At 32.2% G+C, this 12,114-nt stretch overlaps 1 long non-coding RNA gene across 1 annotated transcript; it reads right to left on the reverse strand.

The window, feature by feature from the left end:
* Positions 1-1,481: 1,481 nt before the first annotated feature.
* Positions 1,482-2,706, reverse strand: LOC121214854 (uncharacterized). The gene is made up of 2 exons (XR_005910583.1): positions 2,584-2,706; positions 1,482-2,270 (listed from the first exon to the last, which is right to left on the reverse strand). It is a non-coding gene; the product is annotated as an uncharacterized lncRNA (long non-coding RNA).
* Positions 2,707-12,114: the final 9,408 nt, after the last annotated feature.

A 12,114-nucleotide genomic window follows, 5' to 3' on the forward strand; every position in this document is an offset into this window, starting at 1 on the left:
GATAAGCTTAAAACTCTAAGTTAATAGTTGAATTTATCTATTAAATTATCTTGAATATTTATCCAATAACTTCCTTTATATCCAAGTAAAATGGCTAGCTTGGCCTCAAGTAAAAGGATAAGGTATGAGATGGTGCAAATCGATCCTTACTTCTCTTCCTCTTCCAAATTCAATCAACTTCATTAAGGATAGAATAAAACATAGTCTGAGGATCATTTGCTGATAGTGTAACACATCATGAATATCAAAGTAAAAAATGTCAACTTTATACTGCACTTAATTGTCTTGAAGACATGTCCAAATTGTTGTCCAAAGGTCTATCCAGACAACTGTTTGAACAAAGGACGGAACATGGTGACAAACCATTCATTTCAAGAAACTTTTGAATTCGAGGAGAAACCTCATATACAAGGATAACTAAGGTTCCAACAATCCCCCCTTTTAACTTTTTGACAAAACTCGTCAGCAAATTATCAATTTATCTCCCCCTACGTGAAAATCAATTTCTCTATTTTAGTGTTGAAACTTGTTGAATTGGTTAAAGGGTAAACTCACATTTTTAATGCAAATCCTACATGGCATGATCAACAGTGAATTGAAGTTTCTCTTTTTTCCTTTTTTTTTTTATTTCAACCATTAATTTAAAAGAATTTCATGGAATCCAACTATAATGAGATTTTTAAATAGATACCAAGCCTCGAGCAAATTGAAGAAATGGCTTATTATGCATGAAAGGTAGAAAACAAGCTGCCATAATTTTATTTTTATCTTTTTAATTATATAACACCAAATACATCATATATATGTTTTTTATACATATTACAAATACGAGAGGGAATGCTAACCACATGATTTGAACTTCGGCATATTTAAGATGCCAACAAGGTGGCTTAACCACTGCACCCTTACAATGTTAGTGTAAATATATTATATTTTATAGCACCTTGATAAAACACACTTTCTATGAGGTAAAAGTATCATATAGACCCTTGCAACTAAAAGTGAGATTGCATTTTGCTCATTTTACTTTAAAAAAGGTAAATTAGTCCTTATATGTTAAATTAAAGAGTAAACCAGTCATTTTTGTTAAAAATTCCATCAATTTCTATTATTAAAAACTGACATGGACAAGTTACATGTGGCGTGCCACATGTACCTCATTTTGATGTATATAGACCAATTTTTAATAGTAAAAATGGATGAAATGTTTAACAAAAGGACTTGTTTGCTCTTTGATCAAACATATAATGATTAATTTGCCCATTTTTTGAGTAGAAGAGGTAAAATACATTTTGAATCCTAATATAAAGACATCTATAATACTTTTATCCCTATACGACACAAAACTAACTGGGAAGCTTGTAGCTCAAGAAACAGAAACCTAGCTATGTATATAACATGGAACATAGACAAGCGTATCAAACAAGTAGGATAGACCCATCAAAGTATACTATGTGAAAATGAAAACTATACCCTGTTTGTTTCACATGAAACTTTCACCAAATTTAGACCTCCATTAAGCCAAAGTCACTTACAAATCAACCCAATGCTCAGAACCAAGTAACTTTAGGTTCCTCTTAACTAGAATCCCAAGATGATCATTATGGTTGCCATGCAGAACGAAAATCACCTTATCACCCACCCTGAGACCCATTCTTTTAACAAAATCAAGCCACCCTTTGGTTAACACTGGCTTAGGGTGACCATCATTTTTCCTAGTGTAAAGCCTAAAGGTCCATACCTTACTATACTTGTCCATGACTTGAAAATCCAACGACTGTGACCCTTCTAAAAGCTTGAAATGTTCCCTCATCGTAGCTGTAGGGAATGAAAAACGAACCCCAACATCAGTAGCTGTTAATATCTTAGAACAAAGCACTTTCATAACTGGTTCACTCTCACTCGATTGCATATGCATGGTTTAAAAGCTAGTGAAAACCCCAGTTTTTTTTATGAGAGTTTAGCTACTTTCATAGATATATGATTGAAGTTTGTCCGGGAAGTTTCATGTTTTTTTTTTTCAAAAAAAAGAAAGTATTTTGACCCTAACTTTTTGAAAAGTATATTTTAACCCCGTAACTTTTATAAATTACAATTTGACCCCCACAATTTCTCAAAATTACATTTTGACCCAAATATTTTCTCTAAATTACACTTTGGCCCCAAAAACCTTTCCTGCGTTTACGATTTGATCCCTCTGGCAGCCACCGACCCAAGTTGCACCTACAACGGCGGCGGCCGACCTAGGCCCTTCCTAGCCCACTTGCTACCTGCAAAAAGGAAGAAAAAACATCAAATTTAAAAGGGATTTCAAACCCCCAAAATTTTAAAAAAAAAAGAGAAAAAAAAACAACAAGAGAGAAAAAAAATCAGCAGCAAAAATGAAGAAAAAACAGTGAAGAAACTTCAAAAAAAGTTTTCATTTCTTTCTCACAACCACCGGAGGCGGACGAGAGCGACGGAGCGCGAGTGGAGGACCGGAGCAACGCCTTGGGTCCTCGGATTTTCGAAAAAAAAAAAGGAAAAAGAAGAGAAGGAAAAAGAAAAGGGGAAGAGGAGAGGGAGAAGTGCGCCAGCGGATACCGTCGGCCAAGAGGACAGCGGCGGCGTTGAAGAGGGCTAGGAGAACCGGAAGAGGAAGAAGGAAGATGAAGGGAGGGGAACGAAAAGAGAAAGAAGAAAAAGAAAAAAAACGAAAAAGAGAGAAAAAAGAAAAAAGAAAAAAATCTAAAAAACAAATCATCCGGGTCAAGCTGACCCGACCCGTCCGAACCGTGACCCGACCCGGAACCATTAGCTTAGCAGGCCACAACAGCAAATTAGGCCCAAATAGCAGGCCCTAAAAAGACTGCAGCGAAAGAAAAACAGCTTGACCCAATAGGCCCAGTAGCGCAGGCCCAAGCAGCAGGCCCAGTAGCGCACTGGTAGGCCAGGCCCGTTCCAGCAGCCCCCTCAGGCCCAGCAGCGCGGCCCAGCAAGCCCAAGTCCGACAGGCCGGCCCAGCAGAGAGGAAAAAAAAGGAAAAGAAAGAAAAAAAAGACGAAGAAAAAAAGAAAAAAGGAAAAAAGAAGAAAAAAAAAAGAAAAAGGTTCAATTTGCGTAACCCGTTCGACCAAGCTCGTGTTTTGGATCTTCTTGGTAATTTCGTTTATTTCATTTTTTATTTAATGCATGTATTTTTATGCTATTCCATTTTTAATATTATTAGTATTTTTATGCATTATATATATTTGTATTTATATTTTTAATTTAATTTTATTTATTTTAAATAATTTTAATAAATAAAGCAACGAATCGATTTAATATTAAATCGTTGATTTCATCGCTATAATGGGTGAACATCACTGGTTTGCGTTAAACAAGATACGCTTTTTTAAAAATCGAAAATATTCAAAAATTTTCGTGTCTTCGAAAAAAAATTTTCGTGTTTCGAAATTTTCATGTCTTCAAAAAAATTTCGTGCTTTCAAAAATATTCGTGTTTTTAAAAAAATAAGGCTACAAATTGATTTGACACTAATCCGTTGATTTCATTGCTATGTTGAGTGAATATCACCGGTTCGTGTTAAATACGATACGTCCTTAATATAAAAATAAAAAAAATTTGTGTTTCAAAAATTCCAGTGTTTCAAAAAATTTTCGTGTTTTCAAAAAAAATTCCCTTGTTTCAAAAAAAATCTCGGGTTTTCAAAACAAAAATTCTCATGTTTCAATCGGATCACGAGTAAATATTAAATTGAACTCGTATATTTGAAAATTAAGACAACGTGCGCTTAACAAAATACCAATTTTGGGCGTCGCGAGGGTGTTAATACCTTCCTCGCGCATAACCGACTCCCGAACTCTAATTTTCTCTGGATTTTCACGTAGACCTAAAATTACCTCTTTTTTAGAAAAGTTTAAAAATAAAATTTTCTTTTAAAAAGAAAATTTATTAGGTGTTCGATCACACCTAAAAAAATATCGGTGACGACTCCCTTTTCAAATAAAATCGAGACCCTATTTTTTAAATTTTCAATAATCACCTCAACAAGTGCCCATGCAAAAATTTTAGCTGTAGCTACATAAATTTCCTATGAAACTTCAAGTATTGAAAGTTTATTGGATAATGAAGATTGGTATAGCATTATTACTTGCTTTTTAGATGGGATTGATGGAGAGATCTTGGATCAAATTCCAATGTTCAAACAATGAAAACGTTTAATATGGACCGTAAAACGGAGATAAAAATCATAGGATTTAAAAAAAATAATTAATGTAAGTTCAGTTGGATAAGATATGAAATGCTATCTTTAGGGTTAAAATAGGCTATAAGTAATTGTGTTCTTCTTTATAAATTCAAATTTTAGTCCCTGTATTTTTATTTTCATCAAGAATTCAATCTTTTTATCTTTCAGATTTTAAATTCATGATTAATTATTAACACTATTAAAATTTCTTTGTTAAATTAGCAAGTGTGACGTTTTGGAATTAAAAAAAATCCAACTGACAACCATATAGCATAAAAATGGCGTAACCAAGGGAGAATCTAGAAAAAATTTAGGGGGCAGAATTGAATTATGATTTTTTTAGAGATCAAAATATAATTTTATCATGTATTAATTTATGATTTCATTTTCTTTTAAGGAACTACTTCCACATAATTTTTTTCATTTCTTAGGGCCAAAATGCAGTTTTATCATATATTGGTTTATAATTTATGAGAGGATTGAATTATAATTTTCCCATTTTGGGGGGTCAATACCTCTACCTACCCTGCTTAGATTTGTCTCCCGTTGTAATAAACCTGAATTCAATAGAAGAATCTTAATGTTGTTAATAATTAGAATTGAATTTTTAAATCCAAAAAAATTCCTTAAAATAAAAATTAATGGACTAAATTTTAAATATACAAAAATTTTAACCTACCTTTGTGCACTTACTTTCTATTTTTCTTCATTAATTAATTCATGCCAACCAATATATTATATTTGCTAAAACTTTCATGTGCATTATTTGTTATCAAAGAATTTAGTTCTTGACCAATATACATCACTTAAATTAGTTGGTATATCCATCTACTAACGAGAACAGATGGTATTAGGGGTGTGCAAAATTCGAGTAAAACCGAATAAATTTGGTTAACCGACCGAATTCGGTTAATCGGTCGGTTAACCGAATTTTTTCGGTCGGGGGTCGGTTAATTATTTTTTGATTTTTTGGTTAACGGTTAATTCGGTTCGAAACCGGTCGATTAATCGAATTTTTTAGGTTTAACTGAAAAAATTAATAAATAAATTTATAATATATAAATAGGCCCATTATTCACCTAAACCCAATCCAAACTCAAGTATTCAAGTCAACCCAATTACCCAACCCAATCATAAAAATTACAAATAATTTAATAAATAAAAATAGAATTCTAAAACTGAAACTAAAACTAAAACTAAAGTCTAAAAGTCTAAAAATAATTTAATTATGTAGTGCTTCAATTCGGTTAATTCTGGTAATCTGGTTAATTCGTTAATTCGGGTAATTCGGTTAATTTTTAACCAAAAATAAAAAATATATATATAATTTTAGGTTAATTCGGTTAACCGACCGAATTAACCGGAAAAATTTCGGTTCTGTTAATTTTTTTTGAAAAAATTTCGGCTCGGTTAATGGTTAAAAATTTTGAAATGTCGGATAATTCGGTTAATGTTATTTCGGTTCAGTTAACCGAATGACCACCCTAGATGGTATGAAAGAGAGATATTATCTATTTCCATTAGTGTAATGTTTACATCAGTATTTTCATATTGAATTTTAGGATTTTCATTTGGATTTGATTTTTTTCAAGATGAAAATACTGATGCCGCATTAAACTATTGAAAAACGAATACAGATGACGTGGCGTCATTGTTTCATACGATCCTTTCCCATTGACTAAATATATATGTAGAGAAGAAATCCAAAGAGGGCGGGGGTGCTAGCAATTCCCTAAATATATTTGTAGAGGAGCAATTTATTTACATCAATGTAAAACTAAAGTGATTTTATATCATTCCATAACTTTTTATATAATTAATATTTTAATTAAAATTTTCTAACTATTTTTTTTTATGTATAAAAACTTTCAATCATTTAATGAATATTAATATATACACTTTTTTAGATCAATATGATACAGATATCAAATCGATTAAAAAATTTACATGAATCATAATTATAATTATATCAAAATAAATTTTATATTTTTTATTATAACTTATATATAGGTTGATATAAGAGCTCTTCAAGCAGCTTTTTGATAAGCTTACTCTAAGTTAATAGTTGAATTTATCTCTTAAATTATCTTGAATATTTATCCAATAACTTCCTTTATATCCAAGTAAAACGGCTAGCTTGGCCTCCAGGTAAAAGGATAAGGTATGAGATGGTGCAAATCGATCCTTACTTCTCTTCCTCTTCCAAATTCAATCAACTTCATTAAGGAGAATAAAACATGGTCTGAGGATCATTTACTGATAGTGTAACACATCATGAAGATCAAAGTAAAAACTGTCAACTTTACACTACACTTAATTGTCTTGAAGACATGTCCAAATTGTTGTCCAAAGGTCTATCCAGACAACTGTTTGAACAAAGGATAGAACATGGTGACAAACCATTCATTTCAAGAAACTTTTGAATTCGAGGAGAAACCTCATATACAAGGATAACTAAGGTCCCAACAGTCTCCCCTTTTAACTTTTTGACAAAACTCGTCAGCAAATTATCAATTTAGCTCCCCCTACGTGGAAATCAATTTCTCTTTTTTAGTGTTGAAATTTGTTGAATTGGTTAAAGGGTAAACTCACTTTTTTAATGCAAATCCTACATGGCATGATCAACGGTGGATTGAAGTTTTTCTTTTTTCCCTTTTTTTATTCATTTCAATCATTAATTTAAAAGAATTTCATGGAATCCAACTATAATGAGATTTTTAAATAGATACCAAGCCTCGAGCAAATTGAAGAAAGATTAATTGGCTTATTATGCATGAAAGGTAGAAAACAAGCTGTCATAATTTTATTTTTATCTTTTTAATTATATAACACCAAATACATCATATATATATATTTTATACATATTACAAATACAAGGGGGAATATGCTAGCCACATGATTTGAACTTCGGCATATTTAAGATGCCAACAAGGTGGCTTAACCACTGCACCCTTACAACGTTAGTGTAAATATATTACATTTTATAGCACCTTGATAAAACACACTTTCTATGAGGTAAAAGTATCATATAGACCCTTGTAACTAAAAGTGAGATTGCATTTTGCTCCTTTTACTTTAAAAAAGGTAAATTAGCCCTTATATGTTAAATTAAAGAGTAAACCAATCATTTTTGTTAAAAATTCCATCAATTTCTACTATTAAAAACTGACATGGACAAGTTACATGTGGCGTGCCACGTGTACCTCATTTTGATGTACATGGACCAATTTTTAATAGTAAAAATGGATGAAATGTTTAACAAGAGGACTTGTTTGCTCTTTAATCTAACATATAAAGATTAATTTACCCATTTTTTGAATAGAAGAGGTAAAATACAATTTGACTTCTAATATAAAGACATCTATAATACTTTTATCCCAATATGACACAAAACTAACTGGGAAGCTTGTAGCTCAAGAAACAGAAACCTAGCTATGTATATAATATTTAACATAGACACGCGCATCAAACAAGTAGGATAGACCCATCAAAGTATACTATGTGAAAATGAAAACTATACCCTGTTTGTTTCACATGAAACTTTCACCAAATTTAGACCCCCATTAAGCCAAAGTCACTTACAAATCAGCCCAATGCTCAGAACCAAGTAACTTTATGTTCCTCTTAACTAGAATCCCAAGATGATCATTATGGTTGCCATGCAGAACGAAAATCACCTTATCACCCACCTTGAGACCCATTCTTTTAACAAAATCAAGCCACCCTTTGGTTAACACTGGCTTAGGGTGACCATCATTTTTCCTAGTGTAAAGCCTAAAGGTCCATACCTTACTATACTTGTCCATGACTTGAAAATCCAACGACTGTGACCCTTCTAAAAGCTTGAAATGTTCCCTCATCGTAGCTGTAGGGAATGAAAAACGAACCCCAACATCAGTAGCTGTTAAGATCTTAGAACAAAGCTCTTTCATACCTGGTTCACTCTCACTCGATTGCATATGCATGGTTTAAAAGCTAGTGAAAACCCCAATTTTTTTTATGAGAGTTGAGCTACTTTTATAGATATGTGACTGAATAATAGTCGGCCATCACCATTTTGATAGGGTATTTTTTCAACTCATTAAGTTCAAGTTTAAATTTCCTATGAAACTTCAAGTATTGAAAGTTTATTGGATAATGAAGATTGGTATAGCACTATAACTGCTTTTTAGATGGGTTTGATGGAGAGATCTTGAATCAAATTTCAATATTCAAACAATGAAAACGCTGAATATGGACCGTAAAACGGAGATGAAAATCATAGGATTTTAAAAAAAATAATAATTAATGTAAGTTCAGTTGGATAAGATATGAAATGCTATCTTTAGGGTTAAAATAGGCTATAAGTAATTGTGTTCTTGTTTATAAATTCAAATTTTAGTCCCTGTATTTTTATTTTCATCAAGAATTCAGTCTTTTTACCTTTCAGATTTTAAATTCATGATTAATTATTAACACTATTAAAATTTCTTTGTTAAATTAGCGATTGTGACGTTTTGGAATTAAAAAAAAATCCAACTGATAACCATATAGCATAAAAATGGCGTAACCAAGGGAGAATCTAGAAAAAATTTAGGGGGCAGAACTGAATTATGATTTTTTTGGATATCAAAATATAATTTTATCATATATTAATTTATGATTTCATCTTCTTTTAAGGAACTACTTCAACATAATTTTTTTCATTTCTTAGGGCCAAAATGCAGTTTTATCATATATTGGTTTATAATTTATGAGAGGATTGAATTATAATTTTCCCATTTTGGGGGGTCAATACCTCTACCTACCCTGCTTAGATTTGCCTCCCGTTGTAATAAACCTGAATTTAATAGAAGAATCTTAATGTTATTAATAATTAGACTTGAATTTTTAAATCCAAAAAATAGATAAACTAAATTCCTTAAAATAAAAATTAAAGGACTAAATTTTAAATATACAAAAATTTTAACCTACCTTTGTGCACTTACTTTCTATTTTTCTTCATTAATTCATGCCAACCAATATATTATATTTGCTAAAACTTTCATGTGCATTATTTGTTATCAAGAATTTAGTTCTTGACCAATATACATCACTTAAATTAGTTGGTATATCCATCTACTAACCAGAAAAGATGGTATGAAAGAGACATTATCTATTTTCATTAGTGTAATGTCACATTAGTATTTTCATATTGAATTTTAAGATTTTCATTTGGATTTAATTTTTTTCAAGATGAAAATACTGGTGTGGCATTAAACTATTGAAAAACGGATACAGATGATGTGGCGTTGTAGCGACGTAAAAATTTTGGTTTCGGTCGCTAATTGTGGTGATTTATTGAAAATTTGAAAAATTGAAGTTTGATTTTAAAAATGAACAGGGAGTCGCCACCGATCCTTTTTATTAGGTGTGACCGGACACCTGTTAGACTTCTTTTAAAACAAATAAAAGGGTGAGTTTAGGTCTACATTAAAAGCCAGAGAAAAATTAGGGTTCGGGAGCCGGTTACGCGTGAGGAAGGTATTAGCACCCTCGCGACGCCCAAAAATTGGTATCTCATAAACACAGGTTGTCTTGATTTTCAAAAATACGGTTCAATGTAAAATTTAGTCGTGATTCGATTAAAAAACAAGAAATTTTAGTTTATTCCGGTTTTTTGAGAAGGATATGCCGTTTTAACACGAGTCAATTGACGTTCACCCAACATAGCGATGAACTCGATGACTTAATGTTAAATCGGTACATTTCCTTGTTTATTGAAATTAATTAGCAAAACAAGTATATGATTTTCGAAATAATGCAAAGTAAATTGATATGAAATAAAAATAAATAAATGATAGGGCTAGGCATATATTGAAACAAATAACCAATGTGACAATAATATTAAAATGATAAAGATCTATACGACATTTTAGCGCAATACTAGAATTAAACACGAAATAGAAACAATGAATATATACATAAGATGGTATAAAGATATGTACATGGAAATGTATAAGAACTATATATAACTAGTAATATTAAAATATATATAACATATATAGAACATATACAATACGTACATACCTTAGAAATGATAATAATAACAAAACCATTTTGTACACTACACAAATACATACACACATATATATATATAGATATATAAACAATAGTATTAAGGATATACAATATAATATTAGAAACATGTATATAATAGTGTAAAAGAAAAATAGTATTAAGGATATACAATATAATATTAGAAACATGTATATAATAGTGTAAAAGAAAAATATGACAAGTAAGATTAAAATATATATAATAATAATATAAAAAGTGGATAAAATATAATGATATAAAAATAAAATAAGAATAAAGTAATAGGTAATAATAAATACAATAACATTAAAAATGAGAAAAGGTAAGAAAAATGACTAAAATTAAAATAAAATCGAAGTTATGGGGCCAATTTAAAATAAAAACAAAGAAAAGGGACTTAATTGTAACACACGTGTAACTTGGAGGGTCAAAAGCGCAATAAACCCAGGTATTAAAACGCTGCGCAGCGTGGGGACCAGAATGAATTCGGGGCAAAACCATGGGGCCAAATTAAAAATAAAAAAAAACCTTGATTGTAAACTCCCAGAAAAGCGGAAGGGCTAGAAGTGCAATTAGCCCTTCCAAAGAAAAACACGCGGATCCTCCCTGGTGCGGGTCGGGTCGACCCGACCCGCTTCCAAAACGACGTCGTTTTATTTACTTGGGGGGGACCAAAACGCACCGTTTTGGTCCCCTACATAAGTTAAAAATTTTGTTTTTTTTCTCATTTGTACAGCTGAAAGGAAAAAAAAAAGAAGATGAGAGAAGGAAGATAGGAGAAGGGGGGAAAGGAGAGAGCTCCGGCCAAGGGCCGGTCACCGGACGGCCACCGGAGGCTCGTCGGCGTCGGCGTCAAAAGGTAAATTTTTTTTATTTTTTTTGTTATTTATTCTATTATTTTATTATATTTTTTGATATATATAAGTGTATGAAATCGACCAAAAAACGAAATTAAAATAAAAGAAAAAAAACAATCACCTTAGGTCGGTTCTGATTTTAGCTTCTGATTTGTTGATCTTGGTGTTTTTTGTTTGTCTGAATGCTACTTCTATCTTTAAACACTGATTGAAATCACTATATTGACTCTGAAAATGGAGTGTTTTATTTCTTGTTTTTGTGTTTTTTCTTACTGCCGAATAAAAAAAAAAGAAGCCCCCCTTTTGTTTTCAGTCCTTCATTTCGGGTTTTATAACCCCTTTTTACATCCTTTTTCTATTATTCTGTCCTGTTTTTTTTTTGTCTTGATCTTGCAGGGCATGGAGGTGCTGGTGGTGGAGGAGGAGCATGCAGCGGCAGATGGTGTCAGACGCGTGGGGGTATGGGGCCGCTATAGTGGAGCAGTGTATGGGGCTAAGTACAAGTGGGGAGGGTTGCGGCTGAGTAGGCTAAGGTTTCTGAAACCCTAAGTCTGGAGTTTGGGCTTCTGGGCCTGGGTCAAGTGTTGGGTTTTGGGTAGTTGGGCTAAGGTTTGGGCAGGGGTTTTAGTGTATTGAAATGGATCAATCGGGTTTGGGTTGTAAGAGGGGTAAATGGGTTTGGTATTAGTGGGCCAAAATTGGCCTACTACAGCTGCTCCTCTTTGCTCATTGTCGTGTAACAGGAATAGAGCAAAGACGAAATGAAAGGCCAATTTTGCCCGGTCTTGCTGAGTCTTGGCTTCATTGGTGCTCTTCTTGTGCAAATAGTCTTCTTCCAGTCCATCGTATCTTGTAGCTTTAGATTCAATCCACTACATCTTCTGACATATGCCTTGTAGCTTCGATCTACTCCAATGTAACTTCAAAGATATGTGATTTGTGGCTTTGATCTGCTTCCATGTAGCTTCATAA

This window comes from Gossypium hirsutum, chromosome D02, assembly GCF_007990345.1.
Source record: "Gossypium hirsutum isolate 1008001.06 chromosome D02, Gossypium_hirsutum_v2.1, whole genome shotgun sequence".
In the NCBI taxonomy this organism is placed as follows: Eukaryota; Viridiplantae; Streptophyta; class Magnoliopsida; order Malvales; family Malvaceae; genus Gossypium; species Gossypium hirsutum.